The sequence below is a fragment of the Sinohyriopsis cumingii genome, chromosome 2 (genome assembly GCF_028554795.1).
Source record: "Sinohyriopsis cumingii isolate HCF-2022 chromosome 2, ASM2855479v2, whole genome shotgun sequence".
In the NCBI taxonomy this organism is placed as follows: domain Eukaryota; kingdom Metazoa; phylum Mollusca; class Bivalvia; order Unionida; family Unionidae; genus Sinohyriopsis; species Sinohyriopsis cumingii.
In genome coordinates this window covers 30,870,191-30,894,106 of record NC_142962.1, presented here as the reverse complement: position 1 = coordinate 30,894,106, position 23,916 = coordinate 30,870,191, and the positions used below count along the sequence as shown (strand labels likewise).

Genomic DNA, 23,916 nt, shown 5'->3' with positions numbered 1-23,916 from the left:
CAAATTTTCGAACATTTGTACAGTTTGATGTTGTTGTTGTTGTTGTTGCTGCTGCTGTTTACCTCCTCCTTCTGCTACAACTACTACGACTGCGTATTTTAGTTTTAATATTAGTATGCGTGTTCATTTTCTTCAACAACCACTTAATAAATATTACGGAATGACTCTTCTTTAGCAATACTGACACGTTAGATTAACGCATAGTGATGTCATCTGTTGTCAATATCATTGGCACCTTTTACGCTGCTTCAAGGACACTTCAAGGGACACTACTCTTCGTAATTTTGACATCGGGAAGTACTTGAGATATATAGAAAATACACTTCCCAGTCATCTGTTATTATCTGTTTTACCTTCGTTTGTAGAGAATAGATGCAAACTAATCCCGCAATGAAATGGTATAATTATGTAAGCAAGAGAAATATCATTATCTCGCAAGGTGTATTAGGTGCATTATACATGAACCTCAAAATCAACGCATCATTGATCATTTACTCAGGGATAATAGAGGTCTGTTGAAACAGGACAATACAAGAGTACCATAAAGACGAAGGTATGTTTACAAGTGAAACACGGCATTTCTATGTGATTTCTCTGTCATTAAGGACATGGTTTTGTAACAGATGACATTAACTTTCACTATTCAATAATGTACTAAGGGGATGATTATCCTCAAAGTGGCTGACCACATACAAAATTCCACGAATTCATGAGGTGTACTGTGTTTGAGATAGACAACTCCAGTTCACGTCGTGTCTGTACAATGGGATCAATATGAAGCAAGGATTTTGCATAGATATATTTGCTTAAAAATATCACATATTAAAACCCTCAAATTATACACAAACGTGGAAGGGTCAAGCAGTGTATTATTCGTAGTTACAGGCAAGGGATCTAAGTAGCTAAGGGGGAAATATACGGATAATGGGACTTACCATTAAAATACAGCATGGGCGATATATGGACAATGAGACTTACCATTAAAAATACAGGATGGGCGATATACGGACAAGGGGACTTACCATTAAAAATACAGGATGGGCAGAGGCGTAGCTGGGGGGGGGGGGGGGGGCAGGGGGGTACATATGTCCCCGGGCGCCAAGGTACAGGGACGCCAAAATGAGGCTTACAACGTTACATTATAATAAGTAAACAAGGGTAATATTCAAAAATGTGATTAAACGGGGAGGGGGCTGGGGCGCCAATTTTATAGTTCGTCCCCGGGCGCAAAATATCATAGCTACGCCTCTGAGGTTGGGCGATATATGGACAATGGGACTTAACCATTCAAATACAGGATGGGGGATATACGGACAAGTGGGAATTTAACATGGTGGGCCACTATACGGACATGGGGAATTTAACATGGTGGGCCACTATACGGACAAGGGGAAATTGAACATGGGAAATTGAACATGGCTGGGATTATTTAGGGACAAGGGAGTAAATGAAACAATGTGGGTGGGTCTATATAGGGACAAGTGTGTGATAGGGACAAACACAACATAGACATAGACATAATATTATTTTTTGCAAATTGATTAATCTCTCTTTTCTAGAGATCTGATTAGCCCTGATAAGGGCTGTTTTGTGAGCTCCAGATACACCTGGTCAATGCCTACACCTGCCAGGCCGAGCACCACACACTCAACGTTGGTTACAGTCGTTCTCCCAGTTGATTATAACTGTTGGGAGTGAGGAGGGAGATTGAGGGGCTTCAGATCACTATGGGCAGGAGCTGTTCCAGAATTATCGTAAAGTATCATTCATAGGTAGAGTAAACAATTTGGCGAATGGTCTTCTGTGGGATGGAACACCGGTTGGGGGCTTCTGGTGCTAAGTCCGTATAAACACCTGCATTTTAAGCGTTTCCTGTGCATAGTTTTAATTGTCTAGCTGTAAAGAAGTGTTTGTCTATAAAACGTTCTGGTTGTTTCGCGATCACTTTAAGAGGGTTGGTGATCGCCGACTTTGGTATTCTTCCTCTCTCACCAATATCCGCCGCTGAAATGATTTGCCTTTGTAGAATAAATGTAACCCTGACATCTACATTCTGTCGAGAAAAATAGATGATGATAGAAATTTACTTGATCATTTTGTGTTTTTCATCGGAGCGTTGTATACTCATTGAAATAAATAACTCCAAACTGAAGTTAATGACACTGCCTACTTTTGTACATAGGTTGTGAGTAGTAAATAGGGGCACTTTAGCCTCAATGGGAATTAGCATTACAGACCCCCCCTTGGGTCACTTTAGCCTCAAGGGAAATTTAACATGGAGAAAAATCGTGGGTCACTTTAGCCTCAAGGGAATTTAACATGGGAAAAAAGTCTTCGGCCACTCTAGCCTCAAGGGGAATTGAACATGGGAAAAAAGTCTTGGGTCACTCTAGCCTCAAGGGGAATTGAACATGGGCGGGAATAAAGTGTGGGTCTATCTAGGGACAAGGGGAATTGAACATGGGATTTTTTTTTTTTAAATTTTTTTTTTTAACAAAAGGGGTAGGCAATGGAAAGTCATTCTCTTTTCGAGAAATATGGGTGGCCCTGAAAAGGGCCTTTGGGTTTATGTTAATGTATCCATTAACATAAAGGGCATCTGCGGCATCTTCTTGTCCTCAAGCTGCGTCTTACTACATACACTCTTCGTATCCACAGACTGGTGTCTGACTTGTCGACAACGGTCCACTTGGACCGGACATACATGAGCATGTCCGTCCTAAACATCATTGAAGACACAAGGGTGGATGATTCGACTGTGGTCCACATCTTGAAGCGACGAGAACAGGTGAATCAATGCAGTGAACTGCGCTTATTTATAGGTAGAGGAAGGATTGAAACGGATTGAGTTCATTCACCAATCCGAACACGCGTTACAAAATTCAGTCAGCCCACATCCAATCCGAAGAGAGCAGTCTGTGACGTCACGTGGTCTATATAGATTCGCTAGCGCTTGTGTGCAGTCAATCTATGTGACAGTGATTCAACATGACGGAAACTCAGAAAACGATTCATTGGGGTGCACCAGCAGTGGAGACCGCCCAAGGGAACCCGGACTTACTTTCAGAAGAGGTAAATTGGGATTTTGTGGATTTTCTTACCTCGCAAGAATTTGTTCCTGAACCTTCGTTACCTTCTTCATTACCGCAAGTGGAGAATTTTAGACAGAGACAGAAAGAAGAATTGGAGAAATTTATACAACGACAAAAGGAAGCGGAACAAGCTTTTCTCCTACAGCAGCAGCAAGAAGAAGAGGTAAGAAAAAAACAACAGCAACAACAGCAAGAAGAAGTAGCAGCAAAGAAACAAGAGGGTGAAAATCAAACGGTCACGGTACTGTTGGACATTTTAGCGGAGTTAAGAAGTCTGAAACAAATGTATCAGACTTCTTTATTACGACCGAAGAGAATACGACCTTCCCGAGCTAAACACGTCAACCCTGTGACTAAGCCTACCGTCAACCCTGTGACTAAGCCTACCGTACCACCCTTAGTGATTTCAACCCAATCATCATCAACATTACGCAGTCCAGAAGTAGGCCTTGGCCGTGGCAAAGGCTTAAGGCAGTTAAAGTTGATTGCTTAAACTCACCCCTACACCAAAATAAAAAGGCCCTTTTCAGGGCCACCCACATTTCTCGAAAAGAAATACAATTTCAATTTGCCAATAACTCAAAAAAAAAAACAAACCCCATTTTACCCCCTTTAGTACGTGTCTTTGTATGAGTGCGTGAGTGTAGCTTCTTATTTTAAAATCAAAACTCAAAGACACTTACCTTATATCATTAATTTATTTTTTTATCCATTGTTACAATCCAATTCACAATTCACAACACAACACTTTAATAAAAAGTTCATTGACTTCTTCTTTCTCCTTGTTTAGTCACTCTGTTTTTTAAATTTCTTCACCGTCACACTCTTTTCCTTTTCTTCTTCCTCCTCGCTTTCTTCCCTTCTTCTTTTCTTCTCCTGTTTCTTTTTCTTCACCTGTCTGCTTTCTTCCTCTGAAGAATCCCTCTCTTCCTCTGAAGAATCCCTCTCTTCTTCTGAAGAATTCCTCTTTTCTTCTGACTCCTCTTGTTTCTTTTTTGGGCAATCTGGAGACCAGTGTCCTTTTTCTTGACAATAATAACAGGTATCTTGACTTTTGTCTTTTTTAGCCCCTTTCTTTCTTTTTTGACGGTCTGGACACTCTGAAGACCAATGCCCTTTCTTCTGACAGATATAGCAAGTATCTTGACTTTTATCTCGAAAGGAAGGAGAGTAGTCCGTGGGCTGGTCTGAAGAGAATTTTCTAATGACCCCTCGCAAAGCTCTGATGAAACGTTCGATTTGGCTAGTCTCTTCCATCGTTGTGCTCGGTTTGAGAGTGAAATGAATAGTGAAAGGACAAGACACACACCCTTTTATATACGCTGGTCTGCCATGACTATAAATTAGTCTATGGTGTTTAAACTTGAGTCATTTGACGTTTTGCACTCAAGATGAAACGATCCTATTCATTTGAGAAGAAAGAAGAAGAAGAAAGTTAGAGGCAGAAACGTGATCTATCGCCTCGTACCAGAGCTGAAATCTTGGCACTAATTCATGCCAGTGATTTTGAAGAGGACATGAGTGAACCAGAATTTGAAACCTCTAAACCAAGTTCACCACCCTTAGTCAACCCTGAAAAATACTATTCCATTCGAGAGACGGAAAAGCGCTCCTCTAGAAAATTTAGAACCACGGCTTACAAATACACGGTGAAGTTTAAAGATTTCAAGGCTGAAGTGCCGTTAGAGAAAGCAGAAGTGTTTATCACTGGGGTGTGGGATTCTTTGCTCACCGCACTCAAGCGACAATGTCAACCCAAAGAAGACGATCGCTTGAGACTTTCCATACAACACGACGGTTTGAAATCCCCTGTTTGGATCGAGTTTAGCAGCCCTGCAGAATTGACCGCTTCCAAAGTCATGGACAAGATTCAACACGTGCAACAATCTAATGACCAGTTTGACAACACCGATGGAAAAGCCACACTGGACATGACCCACGTCTCTCCTCCTCAAGGGACTGGACGCAAAAAGATGTTATTGGTGGACGACCTTCGCAGCACCAAAAAGAGTCTCGTCCAAATTAACAACCCTCAAGACCAGATGTGTTTAGCCCGTGCCATCGTGGTGGGACGAACCTATGCCAACAAGAACGATACGGTAGAATGGAAAAGAGCCTGGAAAACTATTCGACAATCGGACCGAGCCAAACAACGAAACGAAGCAGAACTCCTGTTGCAACAAGCTGGCCTGTCCAAAGACACACCCTGTGGCATTCCTGAAATGCAAAAATTGCAAGATGTCCTAGCTCCACGCTACACCTTGTAAGTGCACCCTCAAGAAGTGCGCGGGCCTCTGTTGTTTCGAGGTCAAGATTTTAAGGATGGAAAATACATTCATGTTTATTATCACGATGACCATTTCGATACCATTACCAGTATCACTGGATTCCTGGGATATGTTTATTATTGTGAGAAATGTGACCGTGGTTATAATAATCGAGAGCAACACAAACATTGTGGAATGAAATGCCCAGGATGTTTGGCCTCTCCACCCTGTCTGAGCGAAGGACCAGTGCCTTGTTCAACTTGTCTGCGCACGTTTGTCAGCCCTACCTGTTACCAACAACATTTGAAGACGCAAGGTTCACAGCAGAAATGTGCCTGTCAACTCCTGAGATTGTGCCTCACGTGTGGACAAGGCATATGTACCAATACTGCGAATGCACACGTATGTCGAGGAAAGAAAAAATGTCACATTTGTCACCACATCGTGGACTTGGAACACCAATGCTACGTGCAAAAATACCAACCCCCACCAGAGAAAGAGGACGGTCACAAGAAGAAAGGCAATTTCATCTTTTTCGATTTCGAATGCATGCAAGAGACCGGCATTCACATTCCTAATTTCTGCGTGGCTCATCGAGCGTGCGAGAAGTGCATTCAAGAACCTATCTTCAGTCATTGCCCTCACTGCAGCAAGATTCCTGGAGGACGTGAAAAAATCTTTCGGGGACCGAACACGTTAGCCGATTTTGCCCAATGGGTCTTAGACCCCGTCGACAAGACGTGGAGCCAAGAGGACATCGAACGTTACGGAGATTGTCATCGTCATGCCACGGTGATGGCTCACAATTTCTCCGGATACGATGGACAGTTTCTTCTCAGATACTATACGGAACAAGGCACCGAGCGTCCTATAGTGACTTTGAACGGAGCCAAAATCATTTTCATGCAAGTGGGACAAATACAGTTTAAAGATTCGATGAGTTACTTGGCCATGCCTTTGAGCCGAATGCCTAAAACGTTTGGAATGACAGAAATGGCTAAAGGGTACTTTCCACACTTTTTCAATACGGAAGCCAATCAACACGCCGTTCTACCCCATTTACCTGAGGCTCACTATTACGACCCCGACAACATGCGTACCGAACAACGAGAAGCTTTCTACGCTTGGTACCAGGTTCACGCCTCGGACCCTTTCGACTTTCAAGAAGAAATGCTAAAGTATTGTCGTTCCGACGTGGACATTTTACGGCGTTGCTGTGGAAAATTTCGAAAACTGTTCATGGAACACGGAGGGGTCGATCCTTTGAAAGAAGCTTGCACCATTGCCAAAGCGTGTTCCTTAGTGTATCGACAACGATTCATGCCTGAAAACACCGTGGCTGTCATCAGCCCTCAAACGACCAACTTTGTCAAACGTCAATACTTGGTCAAAGCCCTACGTTGGTTACATTACTTGTGCGAAAAGGAAGACAAATGGATTCAGCATGCCCGCAACGGAGGGGGTGAAAAGACCATCGGAACGTATTCGGTAGATGACTGGGACTTAGAAAACCCAGAGATCGTGTACGAGTTTAACGGTTGCTTATTTCACGGATGTCCCGTCTGTTACCCTGATCGTAGCACTAAAAATCAGTTTTTACAACGAACCATGGAAGACTTGTACCAGGACACTTGTCAGCGGCGCCTAAAGTTGGAACAGGAAGGATAGCAAGTGGTGGAAATGTGGGAACACGAGTACGATCACCGTATGAAAACCGATCCCGAGTTTAAACGCCTCGTGGAAAGTTACCAGTTCATGGACCCCCTGAACCCGAGAGATAGTTTGTACGGAGGAAGGACCAATGCCACCTGTTTGCTGTACCAAGCCGACGAAGAGAAAGGAGAAGAAATCATATACTTGGACGCGTGTTCGCTGTATCCCTACGTGTGCAAATAGTGTCGCTTTCCTGTAGGGCACCCGCAATTGTTAACGGAACACATCGACCTGAAAAACATTCGACAATACGAAGGCTTGATCAAGTGCAAAGTTTTGCCTCCTACGAACCTATACCATCCCGTCTTACCTCACCATTGTCAAGGCAAACTGATGTTTCCCTTGTGCCGTACTTGTGCCGAAACGTGCAACCAAGATCAGCCTTGTCAGCACACCCAGGAAGAACGGGCCTTGACGGGAACCTGGGTCAGCGTAGAATTGTTCAAAGCTCTGGACATGGGATACCAACTGTTAGAAGTGTACGAAATTTGCCACTTTCCCAAGACACAACAATACCACAAGGGTGATCCCAGTCAGAAAGGCATTTTCGCCGACTACGTGGATGCCTTTTTGAAACTGAAACAAGAAGCCAGCGGCTATCCTTCCTGGTGTCACACTCCCGAAGACCAAATACAATTCAAAGAGAAATACTATGAACAAGAAGGCATCTCTTTAGACCACATCGAGAAAAACGAAGGCAGGCGATCGTTTGCCAAAGTGATGTTAAATTGCTTGTGGGGTAAAATGGCACAACGACCGTGTTTACCCAAGACGGAATATTTGACAGAACCTTCCCGCTACTTCCAGATGATTCACGACAAAACCAAATACATGAAACACGTGGACGTCGTTCGCGAGGATTTGATCTTGGTCAATTACGAAGAAGATCTGGACTTTGTACAAGACGACCCTTTTGGAAATGTCATCATTACGGCTAACGTGACAGCTCATGCTCGCTTAAAATTGTACGAAGCTTTAGAACTGTTAGGGGAACGCGTCCTGTACTTTGACACGGACAGTTGCATTTACATCCATCACCCGAGTCAACAGCACCCTGACATCGAAGGAGACCGTTTAGGAGCCTGGACAGACGAGCATCCCGACGACAAGATTCTAAGTTTCGTCAGTGGCGGTCCCAAAAATTACGGCTACGAATACCGGGACAAACAAGGAGAAGTGCACACGACGTGCAAAGTGAAAGGACTGACTCTGAATTATCGTACCAGTCGAGTGGTCAACTTTGGGGTATTGAAAGAAGCCTTGCAATCGGGAGAGGATGGAAACTTTAAAGTGACCACCTATCAACCGAACAAGATTGTACGTTTACCCACTCACCACATCGTCAGTCGACCCTTGGAAAAAGTCTATCAAATCGTGTACCAGAAGCGAGTTCGACTTCCCAATCATTTCACCTTACCGTATGGACACGTCGGTATTGGTCTGTATATAAAAAGGAACCCTAGGCAAGATCGATAGTTCATTGGGACTACCAAGACCGAGCGAACAAGATGAATACTTTCAGAGAAACACAAAACAAGTTGTTTAGAAAGGCACAATTCAAGTGTGAGGCTTCTGAAGTGGAATGCGATTGTGAGCCTTGCGATGGGTACGATGCTGTACGTTGTGACCTTAGCGATGCCGTACAGCATCATGGGAACTTTAGTGTCACTACCCCTATCATGGAAAGTGATGTTGTGCGTGTCAAACCTGAGGGATGCGAAAGTGATGCCGCTCGTCCTCTTGGACATTTTACTGGGTTTCGTTTTAAAGGGGAATGTTCACCTTCACGTCTACCCCCCTACGGATGTCATCCAGCCCTGAGCAACCTCCTGTTCATGTCACCCAACCCTCATCGAAACGAACCTGTGAAAGGCGAATATTCGTTTCCTGTGCGTTTGTCGGAATACTGCGACTTTGAAAATCGTCTTCAGTCGTTCAAAGGAAAATGGCCTAAGTATCTAGGAGGACCGACCCCTGAAGAATTAGCCAGAGCCGGATTTTTCTACTTGGGCGAAGGAGATAAAGTCAAGTGCTTCAGTTGCGGTGTGTCACTTCACCACTGGGAACCGCAAGATTCGGCCTACGTAGAACATGCTCGATGGTCACCGAATTGTCATTACTTACCCTTAGTGGGACCGAGACATTGAAGTAACTTACCATAACCTGTTCATGGATACTTTACACGAGAACATTCGTGCTTTGCCTGTGGAGTTGAGAGAACGCATTTACCGAGAGCTGGTCAAAATACAAGTGAAACGTAAAGAACAATTGCATCCGTTACGTCACCGGTGTTTGAACCACTGGTACCTGAATGCTATACAAGGACTGATTGAGTTGAAAGTGTTCCATTGGACAGACATTGATCAACGACCCCCTGGTTTTAAAAAGGAATGGTTTGGTATTGACGATTCTATCTACTACATTGTAAACGTACTACATCGAATTCCAGAGGAAGAGTTAACGAATTACCAACATCTTGTACACAATGTCAACTTGGTGAAACAGGAAACTTCTGAACGAATTGTAACGTGTAAATTAGTAACTAAACGATTTAGATTCGACAATGAATTAAAACCATGTCTGTGCAAACAGTACATTAATTGTGTCAGACAAAAGAGGGTTTAGTATGACCTATTCATGGATACTTTGCTAGAGAACATTCGTGCCTTGCCTGTGGAGTTAAGAGAACGCATTTACCGAGAACTGATCAAAATACAAGTGAAACGCAAACGCAAAGTTATTGAACCGTTTTTAAATTATGTTCTGTTTCAAAGTATAAGAAAACTGTTTATGAGTGGATATTACATCGGGCACAAAGGTAAACGAGGCTATTGGCCACCACCCAAGGATTCCAAAAACAGTGTATATACTTATGGATACTTTACAAGAGAACATTTTGGGCTTGCCTGAGGAGTTGAGAGAAAGGATTTACCGAGAACTGGTCAAAATACAAGTCAAACGTAAAGAGCAATTGCATCCGTTACGTCACCAGATCTTTAACCACTGATACCTGAATGGTATAAGAGGACTGATTCGTCAGAAATTGTTTCAGTGGTCAGACCTTGTTGAACACTTTCAGTTTGTGAATGATGATGAACTAGACGTTCGTAATTTTGGTTACTTCGAGATTCACTTACTGCAACGTATTGAGGAAGACGAGTTAAAGGATTACCAACATTTGTTACATGGAATCTGCTTAGAGAAAGACGAAACATCTAGACAAACTCTGACGTTTCAGTTACAGTATGTAACATTTAAATTCCCTACTGGAGAACGAACATGTCTAGTTAGAAATTACCTTTATTGCTTCCGGAACAAAGAGACTATAAAATCAAGTTGCCATGCCACGGATTATGTCACATATTATTGAACAGATTCCGTGGAAGGAACTCAATGACCATATTCAAACCGTGGATCATTACTATCGATTATTACAAGAACTGTATCCATTCAATTTGGGTCGACAAGTGGTGTGTGTCTTAGTGACTTGTTTTCTGGGATTTCGTTTACCAGCCGATTCTTTGTGGACTCTTTACGATCAGTACTTACCACCTCAATGGCCTTAAATGGTCACGAAAAACTCCTTTTGCTCAAAGCCTTGCGTTTTCATTTGGATACTTCTCGACCTCTACGGGAAAAAAAGATTCGTCAACTTTTAGCTACCCAAGACGTGTATGACGATGTGTGTGTAGCTTGTGACTTACATCCCCATTGGACAGATGTCCGTGCCTGGAAAGAATGGGATTTTGAGGCTTGGACCCAAGAAGTGGCCCAGTATGCACGAGAGTTGTTCAAGGAAAAAAGTTACTTTTCAACCCGTGTTAGTGACGGTGCCAGAAGAACCCGTCACCCAGGACAGGACTGTCGTGGACAGGCCTGAAAGACCCTTTCGGGAGGACACTTGTGTGACCTTACCCCCTACTATAGAACTGGTTAGAACATTACCCAAAACATGTTGTACAGACACTTGTGTTTATTCCACGTTAACGGTTATCATGTGCCTTTTATTCTTGTACTTAAGCCTTTGGCTTTTATGTATTTTTGTCTTTCGTATTCATGTTTGAAAAAAACATTCAATAAACGTGTTCTGAAAAAAGTATATAAACTCTTGTCTTGTTTGTTTTCGTGTCACAAGTGACATTTCTCACACTATGGCTACCTCTGCTGTCTCTGCTCCCTCTTCCTCTACTGTCAAAGTCATCGACGAACACTTAGATCGTGCCAGTTGGGAAGCTTTGTATCTTCGCCATCCCTTTAACATGCTCATTGCTGGACCTAGCGGTTCAGGCAAAACCGAATTCGTCAAACGTTTGATCGAACATAAACATCATTTGATCGATCGGTCACCTCAGCGGATCGTGTGGTGTTACAAAGAGTGGCAATCGGCGTACAGCCTCTTGCGAGAAAGTCAAGGCGATTCCATCGTGTTTGTGGAAGGCATTCCTAAAGAAGACGACGGCATCGTCTCTGACTCCCGTCAAACCCATTTGGTCATTTTCGACGACATGTTAGGAGAAGACGAAGAAGAAATTAAACTGTGGTTCACGCGCAAAGGGCATCACCGTAATGCCAGTGTCGTTTACATCACCCAAAATTTGTTTCAACAAAGTAAAGCCCATCGCACCATCTGTCTCAATGCGCATTACGTGGTCTTGTTTAAAAGCCCTCGAGATAAATCGCAAGTGCAAGTCTTAGCCAAACAGTTAGGAACGCCTTGGCTGACTCAGGCGTACGACGATGCCACTCAAACACCACACGCCTATTTACTCGTCGATTTGAAACCTACAACCCCCGAGGATTTGCGATTTCGTACCCATTTGTTTCACCACTGGTGCCAAGACGGAGGGCCTGTCCTGTACACGTATCCGTCCTCGACTTAATTTCACTCCACATAAAAAATCTATAAAAACCTCAGACCCTTTTTCCTCTGTCTCACACAACGTCAACATGACGTCCCTTCAGTCGCATCTTCCCGTCAAATTGATTCGTGCCTTGTATGGCATCAGTCGAGAAAAAAATCCACAAATACGAGCTCGTGTCTTAGAAGCTAGTCTCAAAGAAGTCTTACGATGGTTCACGGTGACGGCACGTCAATTACTCCAAGGAATCATTCAGATTCCTCATCAAACCAAACGCTTTTTCGATCGAAACAAAGTCGCTTTGGTCCAACTGGCCGATCCCCGCATCGACACTCAAACCAAAAAACAAATCATTTTGAAACCTGGAGGGAGCGGTACTCTAGGAGGGGTCATCATTCGCTCTCTCTTAAGATGGGATCCTAATGCCCCCAAACTTCTCCCCAAGAAAAAAGTCCAACGAAGCCCCAAGAAGAAAAGAAAAAGACCAGGTCCCCAAGAAGAACTTCTCCAGTGGCGGGACCCTCCTCTTATCAGACACCACCCCGGAAAAAGAAAAGAAACCCCCAGAAAAAGAAACAGAGAAAAAGTCCCCAGAAAAAGAAAAGCCCACAGAAGAAAACTAGTCGCAAGAGAGGCACTTCGGCCAGGACGCAACCTTACACTCGCAAACCACGACCTGCCACGGCGGTGACTGCGTCTCCGGCATCCTCACGTTCATCCACTTCTCCGTTGATGACACCAAGAACTGAAGAGTACTTGGAGACGTTGATCACACCAAGAACTTCTCCGTTGATGACCCCAAAAAGAACTTCCCCAGTGGCAGGACCCTCCAATTTAGCGGCAGTGGCTGCTGCTCACAAAGTACCTTCTCCCAAAATCAAAGTCCAAGAAAGATCGGGCATGTTACAAAGTTTACTGGATTTGTCCAAGCAAGAACTGGCTCGATTTAGTCCGTTACGTACCCCTGCACGACGTGTCATGCCTGTCCTCAAATTGATACGACGTAAAGACAATCAGTGGCGACGCGTTCCAGTATAAAAAAGGCCTGTGACCAAGTCGGGGGTATCAGTGTTTTTTTTCGGTGCTCCTGAAGACTCAAAGATGTCACCCTCCAGAAAACCCCAAGGAAAGAAAAGGAAAGGACTACCACCACGTTTAGTCAAACATGGGGACATGTTATCTGTCCTGTCCAAAGCTTCTCCACCTCTACGAAAAAAAACTCATTCAATCGGCCTCCAAAGAGGTGATCGATACCGTGTGCGAATGTTGTTTGAACGTTTTGAAAGGCACGATCCCTTTGTCCAAACACCAGAAACAATGCTTAGGCAAACATCGTCACGTTCTTCGCCAAATGGTTCAAAAGAAAATTCCCATTCGTCAAAAGAAGAAGATGTTGGTCCAACGTAGAGGCATTTTACCCCTCTTGTTAGGCCCCATACTGAAAGGAGTCTTGGGAACCATGTTGGGAGGACTGGTGGGAGCAAGATAAAAAGGCCCTCGGAAGTCCCAAAATCTCAGAATCGACCCCTGACAACCCCATGGAAGGACGAAAACTAGCTTTAGTGCCTTACAAACGATGGATGGAATATCATCGTTGGCAAGAACAACGCACCCCGCATTTACCTCCCAATCCCAATTTGAGCGAGATGTCCCAGTTACAACACGAATTGCAGTCCTTGATGGATCGCCAAGATTTGTCCGAAACAGAAAAATCGCAAAAGTACGGTCAACTCTTGCAACGACTGCAACTCTTTCACCAAAAAGCTTTAGACGAAACAGCTCTACCCGCTCTGAAAGATTTTAAGACCTTGATGAAAAGTCCAGCACCATCACCAGTATCAGTACCAGTACCAGTACCACCAGTACCAGTGACCAAGACAGAAAAAGGAGAAGAAGAAGAAGAAGAAGGGTTTCAAACTCCACCAGAAAAAGTACGCAAGTTAACAACACCACCTACCTCCAGAATTGGATGGATTAAAAAGATGATGACCACCCCTTCTTCATCACAAGAGAAAAAGAAAGTGAAGACAGAAGTGAAGACAGAAGTGAAACAAGAACCGATATCCCCCGCTCAGACATCCTCCTCTTCAACACCTATTGCTGGTCGCACACGCAAAGCATTGCAATCCAAGAAAATACCCCAAGAGAAAAAGAGTAGCATCGTCCAAGAGTGGGTGTCTTATTAACATACGAACACAAAAAAAATGGAAAAGTCTTAGCTAGTATTTACTACGATCCCTCCCATCCTGCAGGTTACGCAGGAGTTCAAAAATTGTATCGTGCTGCCAAAACGCGACTGAAAAGTCTCCGTTTACCTCAAGTGCAACGATGGTTACAAGAACAAGCTGCCTACACTTTACACAAACCCATTCGACGCAAGTTTGCCAGAAGTCGCACCCGAGTGGAAGTCATCGATCATCAATGACAAGCCGATTTAGCCGATGTCTCTCATTTGGCCAGCTACAATCGTGGCTACAAATATTTATTTTGTGTCATCGACGTCTTTTCCAAATTTGCCTGGGTCGTGCCCTTGACTTCCAAATCGAGCAGCGAGTTACTGCGACCCCTGCAACGGGTGTTGAAACAAAGCGGTCGTCACCCTCTTCGATGGCAAACGGACAAAGGCACCGAATTTCTGAACCAAGCTTTCCAAAAAGAATTAAAGAAACGTGACATTCATTATTTTACCACCGAGAATCCCGAAACCAAAGCCAGCATCGTGGAACGTTTTCAACGTACTTTGAAAGAACGCATGTGGAAATATTTTACGCATCACCACACTCTGAAGTACATTGACATCTTAACACACCTGGTGCAAGCGTACAACCAATCTTACCATCGAAGCATCGGACGTGCCCCGCAAGAAGTGACTCCCGACAACGAAGTGTTGGTGTTTGAGTGCCTGTTTGGTACGTCCCCGACGAGGGCTGTCCCCAAGAAAAGTGGAGAATTGACCGTAGGAGATTGGGTGCGCATTGGCAAAACCAAACGCACTTTCGACAAAGGTTACTTACCTAACTGGACGACCGAATTGTTTCGCGTCACTGGACGAGTGCATGGCCGTCATCCTACCGTCTATAAATTGGAAGACATGAACGGAGAAGTGCTCAAAGGAACGTTTTATTTACCCGAGTTACAACGTGTCACCAAAAAAGAAGACGTGTACGACATCGAAAGCATTCTCGAACGCAGAACCCGTAAAGTGGGCAAACGACGTGTCAAAGAAGTCAAAGTACGTTGGAAAGGATATCCACCCAGTTTTGATTCTTGGATCGACGCTTCGCAAGTCATCGACTATAAAAAGAAGTGATCATCATGCCGTTTCACACAGACGCAGCTACGTCGACCACTCCTCCTTCACCTAGTTCTTTTGTGCAAGATTTACAAAAGCAACCCTTGTGGGTGTGGTGTGGAGAACGTGTGCCTAAAACGCAAATCGTCTTTTTCTGTCAAATCTTCGTGGTGTATTGTGTCATCGGGGCAGCCATCGCCAATTTGAGTTTGCAACAAAGAGACAAACAATTGTGGACCATTTTATTGAGCAGTTGCATCGGTTACCTGCTTCCTAATTCCTCCCTGAAATTCACCTCGAACGGGAACCACGGGAACCTTGTGTCCAGTGCCAGTGCCAGTCACCACTCCAACCACAACCACAACCCCATTTTGGGCGGAGACACTCCTCTGACATCTAGTAACCCCTCGGACAGCCACAGAACTCTGGAATTATGAGTCACCAAAACCAATTTTACTTAACCTTACCCAGTGACAGTTCCATGGAGGTGTTTCCCCACAACACGTTGTGCTGTTACACGGCCAAATTACCTCAGGCCATCCCCTTAGATCACGAAGCCCATTGGGAAGTGGCTTTGGTAGAAATGATTCACCCTACACAAATCGAAAACATCACTGAAAAGCAAAACACTTTTGAGATCGAAATCCTGAACCAACGATTGCAAGAAGCCATGAATGACATCGGGTTTTCATGGGACACAAGACCATCCAACAATTCACCCTTCAATATCTACACCTTGAAAATTCCGGCAGGGTTTTATTTTAGTGGCCAACATTTGGTGGACACCATTGCTTCCAGGTTCGAGTTAGCCTTTGGCAAAGCCCTGAACAAAGTCAAAAAAAGTGTCACCCTGGAGTACCATAAAGTGGCTCGTCGCTTACTGATGAAATTTCAGGATACCCAAACGTTGTCCATCAGTTTTAATTGTGACTTGTTTGATATTTTAGGTGGAGACACAAAAATGGCTCCAAATTTTAAACCGAAGATCAACAGCAATACGGAATTTTACAAGTTTTTTTCGATTCCCTGTAGAACTGAACCAAGGACTGAATTTGATCTTTGTGTATTCCCATGTGGTGGAGTACAACGTGGTGGGACACACCTCTGTGCCGTTACTGCGTGTCATTCCTTTCAAAGTGGATAGTACCACGACCAGTGACCAGGAAGGTGGAAACACTTATCACGTTCACCGCGAATTTGTACATCCTCACTATTTGCCTGTCAGCAAGTCTTATTTGGACACGGTCAACATTGCTATAAAAGGAGATCTAGGACAAAATATTTCATTCACCAAAGGAAAAGTCACGGTGAAACTCCATTTTCGAAAACGGTTCTCTCACGACTCGTAAGTCATGTATCCAGTGTACCGAGGGGTTGCTCGGCAGCGAGGACACGGTTTAGGATATATGTTAAAATCGGCCTTTCGTTCGGTGGCCCCAGTCTTGAAACCGATGGTGACACGCGGATTGCACGCCTTGAAAGATGCGGCACTGACGCAAGGCAAAGAATTTCTCCAAAATGTCATCATCGACAAACAAAACCCTAAAGAAGTCTTCATGAGGGCAGGCAAAAATGTCTTGCTGCAAACGGGCAAAGACATTTTAGGCCGACGAGACACACCTATAAATGCCCTGCACGCTACCGAGTCAGGCATTCAGCAAGGACAAGGCAGAAAGAGACGACGAGAAAACATCCTTTCACCAGACTTCACACGTCTAAAGCTAGAAAGACCAAGAAAAGAAGAACCGTTCGAGACTTAGACGTTTTCGATTATTGAGAAAGAACAAAAAAATGATGCACCGAGTGTCTTGCGCCTGTTCCAAGACGGAACTGGATCTGTTTGCCATGCCACCCACCATGATGACCATGCAAGAATCCCAAAGGGTGGAATTTCATCCCGTCTCCTCATTGACCGATTCTGCTCCCATCGAGTTTGAAATCAAAGGACAGCCCGAAGATTACATCGATCTGAATAGCAGTTACTTGTACTTGAAAGTCAAAGTTCAAGATAAGGATGGAAATGCTATAGACACTGAGCCAGTAGCTCCCGTCAACAATTTCATGCATTCCTTGTTTAGCGGAGTGGACTTGTACTTAAATAACAAACTAGTCAGTAGCAGCATGGATACTTACCCTTATCGAGCGTACCTGGAAAATCTCTTGACGTACGGAATAGACGCAAAGAACACTCATCTCAATGCCTGTGTGGTATGGGAAGCTGACGATGCAGGCGAATTTGAAAAATTCAAAATTGATCCAACCAAAGAACACAATGCGGGATTTGTAGAACAAAGAGACAAAATCAAAGATGGAAAGAGTTTAGAACTGATGGATCGTTTGCATTTGGACATGTGGTTGCAAGAGAAATATTTGCTGAACGGGGTGGATGTCCGCCTGAGACTGAATCGTAGCAGTACCGCTTTCCATTTATTGGCTGATACTGACGATAATTACAAAACCAAAATCCAAGAAGCCAGACTCTACGTACGCCGTGTGGAAGTGTTACCTAAAGTGGGAAACGACATCAGTCAGACGTTGAGCAGAACGACCGCCAAGTATCCCATCCGACGCGTAGAAGTGAAAACCTTCACTATTCCTAGGGGACAGCGATCCATGATCGAAGATCATCTGTTCCAAGGACAGCTACCCAAACGTTTAATCGTTGGTATGGTCGAGAATACAGCCTTCAACGGAGCTATCGCTAAAAATCCTTTCTACTTTAAACACTTTGACGTGTCCAAGATCGAAGTCAGTCGCGATGGCAAGACCTTGTGTACCCGACCTTTCGAACCTAAATTTGGTGACGGGAATTATTTGAGGTCGTACTTGTCCCTGTACGAAGCCACGGGACAGTTAGGAACCAACACCAGTCACGGCATTACGTACGAGGATTATGCAGGAGGCTACGCTTTGTGGGCTTTCGATTTCACTCCAGACCAAGGCAGCGACGAGGGTCATTTCCACCCTATAAAATCCGGCCAGATTCGTGTGGAACTTCAGTTTACAAAGCCACTGGACGAGACAGTGAACGTCATCCTGTATGCAGAATTCGATAATACGATAGAAATCAACAGTTTGAGAGAAGTCATTCTAGATTACTAGAAACCATCGAAGACTGTTATCCCTCTTTACCTAGTGGAGAAACTTTGGACATGGAATGTAAGGAGACCGTGGAAGGAGAATCCCAAGACAAAGACGATGAAGTTATGATGAAGTCAAGATGGCCAGAACAAGAAGCCCATTTAGTCTCCTGTTTTGCCAAACACTTGGTCGAAAAATGGACGGAATTGATCAAGAAAAATTGCTATGGATGTCAAAACGATCATCCCAGTCAAATTCAACACGATAAATGCCTGATGTTAAGTCAAGAAGAAAAATTGGACGAGTATCTGGACGAAGCTTGGAGTCTCATCTCGGACGAAGACGTGTGGCACCAGTGGTATAAAGACTTGCGTGAACATTCTTGTCCACCATTAACCACTCAAGAGATCCATCGTATCGAAGCTCTCCTGAATCAGAGTGAGGAGACGAAACGAAGAAACGGTTATTTGTCAGACATTTTCAAGCAAAAAGTCAGGATCGAATTGATGACTTATTATTACCTGTGAAGAAGAAAAAAACAACACACAAATGGATACCTGGGAACTTTATTACCTTTTGAACCACAGTTCGTATATGGCTTCTTGGAATCCTGTCGTCTGTGCTAAAGATGAACTCCCTCATCGCAAACCTAAAGACCATCTAGCTTACGTGATCAACACGGACGACAGTCATCTCCCAGGAACCCACTGGGTAGCCGTCTACTTTCCTCAAGAAGGATGTGTGGAATATTTCGATTCGTACGGATTGCCCCCTTTGGAAGACGATATCATCGACTTTATGAGAAGAAATGCTCAAACCACCCGATTCAATAATTTGAAATTACAAGGCACAGATTCCTTGGTGTGTGGACAGTACTGTGTGTATTTTCTGCATCATCGCAGCCTGGGCTATTCCTTAGAACGTTTAGTGGCTCATTTTGATCCTCGTTCTTCTTCAAGAAACGATGTAAAAGTAGATCGATGGTTTTGTGACCATTATGCTTATCTTTTGTCTCAAGCTAGGAAACGTAGTGTCCATCAATGGCCTAATGATTTCCAACAGTGGAAATCACAATTTCATTCACAACGTTGTCAGCCCTGTTTAAAGTAGAGTGTGAATTGAGAAAAATGTTTGTCATTTTTTTTTGAAGAAAAAAATGTTTGATGTTATCATCTTGGATTATTGTTAAAAATGTTAGAAATGTTGTTGGTTAGTGTTAAGTGATTTTTGAATAAAAAATGTTGTGTTTTGAAAAAAAATGCCTTTGTCTTTTGTTTAGCTATAAGAATGTTTGATTGATGCTCTTTAATTTCTTACTATCCCTCTCATGACACTCATTGAACGTTGCGACTCGAAATCCGTGTGGGGGATGTTTTCCTTCACGTCCGCGCTTTGACTTTAAGAACCGGGGTTGCTTCCAGTCTAACCATCCATTGTCGACTCATCCTCCTACGAAGATGTGCTCCAAACTAGCTAAGCTCAACGAAGCCTACGTGAATTTGCATAGCGTCAGACACAGTCTGATACCGAAGCCAGAAGAAATAGAGAATGTGAGAATGTTAAACGTCACTGAAGACCTGATAGAAGAGCTCTTCAGAGAAGAAGTGAACAGGGAGAAAGAAGAATGGACAGAGAAGTACAGACTTCAGAGACAGCAGCAACAGCAACAGCAACAACAACAGCAGCAGCAACCTGAACCTGACAGAGGCTTTGTCGATTGTCGTATCGAGACCAAAGAGTTCTTCTTCTCTTTCCGAAGAAGCAGACCTATTGCCAGAAAGTCCATCCTCAGAGGACATCGCATTCTTAGAAACTAAAAAAGATTGCCATAGCAAACAAAAAAACAAAAAACAGCCCTTTTCAGGGCTACCCAATACTCTAGAACAGAAATAACCATCAATTTGCCAATGTGTGTGTAGGTAGAGTGGTGTGAATATAAACACTAACTCTTTTTTTTAATAGTGTGAGTGTATGTGTTTGTGTGTTTGTGTTTGTAACCGCTCACGTACGTTGGTGTGGATAGTAGATTAATATGATGTTTGTTTTTTGGCTGTTTGAGGTGTGGGGAGAGTAGATTTGGGGGTTGGATTGGATTGCTTTGCGTATGTGGATAGTCTATTGAAGTGATTAATGAAAAAAATTTTTAGAATAGGAATGGGTAGCATAAAAAAGTGAGTGAGTGTTTCTTTTAGGTCCGCGCGTTGTTTCTTTGGTCATGATCTAGGTAAGATCAATTTTATGTTTTTAGTGGGATGTTTTCCTTCTCGTCCGCGCTTTCACTCTAAATTGAAACTCGCTGGGCAATCTAGCTACCCTTGTTGATTGATCAACACCAGAATGAATACCAGAATAAGCAAACTTCTTGAACTCCAGATACATCTGGAATATGTTAGGCGCCTGTTAAATGAACTGGCTGCGGAGGCTATAGTAGAAGAGGAAAGAATAAAGAAGGAAGAGGAGGAGAGAAGACAGAGGGAAGAGGAGGAAAAGAAAATAGGAGAGAGGATGGCTTGCAAGATACCAGAGACAGAGGATTGGGGTGATGAAGCTAATCATCCTCCCTCTGCGCTCCCAGCCAAACGAGTCAACTGGAAAGACTGGAGTAGAAGATGCGTGTGTGGCGCCAGGCCAGGAAGGTGCCATCATTAGATAGGTGCATCTGGAGTTCAAAAAAAAACCAACAGCCCTTTTCAGGGCTACCCAATACTCTAGAAAAGAAATAACTATTAATTTGCCAATGTGTGTAGGTAGAGTAGTGTGAATATAAACACTAACTCTTTTTTCATAGTGTGAGTGTATGTGTGTTTGTGTTTGTATTTGTGTTTGTAACTGCTCACGTAAGTTTGTGTGAATAGTAGATTATGGGTTTGTTTATTGTTTCTTAGCGTATGTGAAGAGTATAGTTTGGGTTTTATTATACGAAATGAGAAAGTAGGGGGATGTTTTCCTTCACGTCCGCGCGTTGTTTGGTCATGATCTAGGTAATATCAATTTTATGTCTTACGGGGATGTTTTCAATCACGTCCGCGCTTTAAGTATAAAACTAACAGTGTTTGCCATTGGAGCCCATTCTACGGAATAAGCAAACAAGAAGATGCCAGCAGCTTCAGCTTTGTATAACAATCTTATGGGAAGTTGGTATTGGATGGTGGATGGATTGAATGTAGCAGAAAGGCTTGAACAGGAATGGAGGCATGCAGTGACAAAAGACTTCGTCTCAAGACAAGTAACCAGCCTCCACTTAGCCATCGATATTGTAAAAGAAATGATAGAGGATGAGGAGAAGAGAATCAGAGGTTTAATTAACCCACCGTATGTGAAAGTGGGTAAGTTGAAAGAAGCGATAGTTTATGTGACGAGTGTAAGGTGTTTTTTAGAAGACATTGTAGAATGGACAGATTGGTCTTTTGTGAAGTGGGGCTTAGACAAGCTAAAGAAAGCGGAAGAAGTAATGAGGAATGTGCTGACCGAAGAGGTCAAGAAGATCAAAGAAAAGTGGTCAAAGGAAAGAAAAGAAAAAGAAAATAGAAAGAAAAAGGAAGAACTAGAGAAACTAAACGCTAACTGGATGAAAATCCAAGAGAAGTTCCGAGCCATGGGTCACCTGGACTGGATGCCGGAAACAGAAAAGAAGAAGAAGAAAGGAATGATGGAAAAAATAAGAGGATGGTGGAAGAAGTTAAGGAGTTAGAAGAAGAAGAAAAAAAAACCAAAGGCCTTTTCAGGGCCACCCATATTTCTCGAAAAGAGAATGACTTTCCATTGCCTACCCCTTTTGTTTAAAAAAAATTTTAAAAAAAAAAAAATCCCATGTTCAATTCCCCTTGTCCCTAGATAGACCCACACTTTATTCCCCCCCCCCATGTTCAATTCCCCTTGAGGCTAGAGTGACCCAAGACTTTTTTCCCATGTTCAATTCCCCTTGAGGCTAGAGTGGCCCAAGACTTTTTTCCCATGTTAAATTCCCTTGAGGCTAAAGTGACCCACGATTTTTCTCCATGTTAAATTTCCCTTGAGGCTAAAGTGACCCAAGGGGGGTCTGTAATGCTAATTCCCATTGAGGCTAAAGTGCCCCTATTTACTACTGTTGTGCAGTGAACAACAAGAAAGTTTTATCCCAGTAATTTTAGGATATTGTTAATTCTACTTGAGCGGTTTAGAAAACCGAACAGAACGTCGCACCCACAAGCTCAGCAATGAGTCTAATTCCTTCGTGTTGGCTGATGAGGGAATTACATAGCCTCTGTAGTGGTGCAATTGTGTACTAACAGAACATGTCAAATAAAAGAGGATTAAAATGTGGTGAATGATTTTTCAAATACGCATCCGAAGTACCCATTTAAAACGTTATTCAGATTAGGGATCGCGTTAGAGTGCGCATGCACAATGTAGATGATAACTTATGAGTTGGCGTGGCAAGTATGAAGTGATTTGACCAAGTACCTGCTTCAGGAAAATTTTATTTGAGCCGAAAAAGCTATTGGTTGCTAATGATCTAATCTTTGTTGCCTATGAGATGCTACCTGATGCTTAGAATTACAATCATGAGTGAAAAGATTTTTATGGTTAATTGTCGTACGATCAGATATTATCCACTAAAGCATACTCTGGAACACGAAGTACTGACAGAGAAAAGGGTAGAATGCATGAAAAGTCGCTTACAGCAGCAATTGAGGAGAGGAGACCATGTTTCAAATGCGGCATCGGAGTCAATTCACGTAATCAACTGTGCAAGCGACGCGAATTATAGCGCGCCCCAACCAAGACTTGCCAACGAAAAGGATACAGAAATCAATGAAATAATATTCAGGATCGAGGCGATTACAATATCTGACCCTGGGAAAGTAAACATAATTTTCCATAAAATGAATTAGTCGAATAAACAATTAGATAATTTTATTATACGAGCAATGAACTTAAAACGTTCGCCCGAGACCAGTGAAAAGGGTTACGACAGCTGCTACCAAAACCAAATATATTTGTAATGTTATGAGATCTCCCATTCCCGACAAAGCATGGTTGACTGCCAACCAGCAGGGCATTTACGTATAAAAAAATTCCTTTACTGGCCACCCTGGCTTAAATCTCACTTGCGGTCACCGACTCAGAAAATCTACGTCGTATCTCAGCTACTATTTTGTCTAAGGCTGTTGATTATCGTCGCCAACTAGTCCCCGAGTACAAGTTGCACAAGCTCGTTGATTTCTCAGATTACTGGGGATTCATCCCACAAGAATACAAATCAGGTAGAGACGCTATCAAGCTTCTATTAAACATGCGTATGTGGATCTATACAATATTACATGAGCGTGCAAAACAAATCACAACACTGCTCTCTTCCGTGTTCAAGATAAACAGTGTTCTTTTTTTGGACGTATTTATGCCGATTTTCTCCATGAAAGGCGACATATGATGCAAACTTTCACGCTTTCATTTTAATTGTGGTGCCCGTATGATCTTGAACCGCAAAAACACAGTAGACATCAATAATGAAATCGAAGGTTTTGAAATAATTCTTGAGAAGCTCGCTTATTGCATTCAATCAGGTTCAGGATGGACTCTTTATAGATAAGTAGAAGCTCATGTTAACGTTTTTATGTACGAGCCTTATC

At 43.2% G+C, this 23,916-nt stretch overlaps 1 protein-coding gene across 2 annotated transcripts in view; it reads left to right on the top strand.

Annotated features, from left to right (window-relative positions):
- The first annotated feature begins 399 nt into the window (after positions 1 to 399).
- LOC149804564 (N-acetylated-alpha-linked acidic dipeptidase 2-like) overlaps positions 400 to 23,916 on the top strand; it is a 62,381-nt gene continuing 38,864 nt past the window's right edge. The window contains exons 1-2 of one of the 2 annotated variants that reach the window (XM_089941508.1): positions 400 to 553; positions 1,560 to 1,754. The gene's annotated coding sequence lies outside the window, so the exon portion shown is untranslated. Of the gene's footprint in view, positions 554 to 1,559; positions 1,773 to 23,916 lie in introns of both variants that reach the window. The other variant, XM_089941500.1, reaches the window with a different exon arrangement.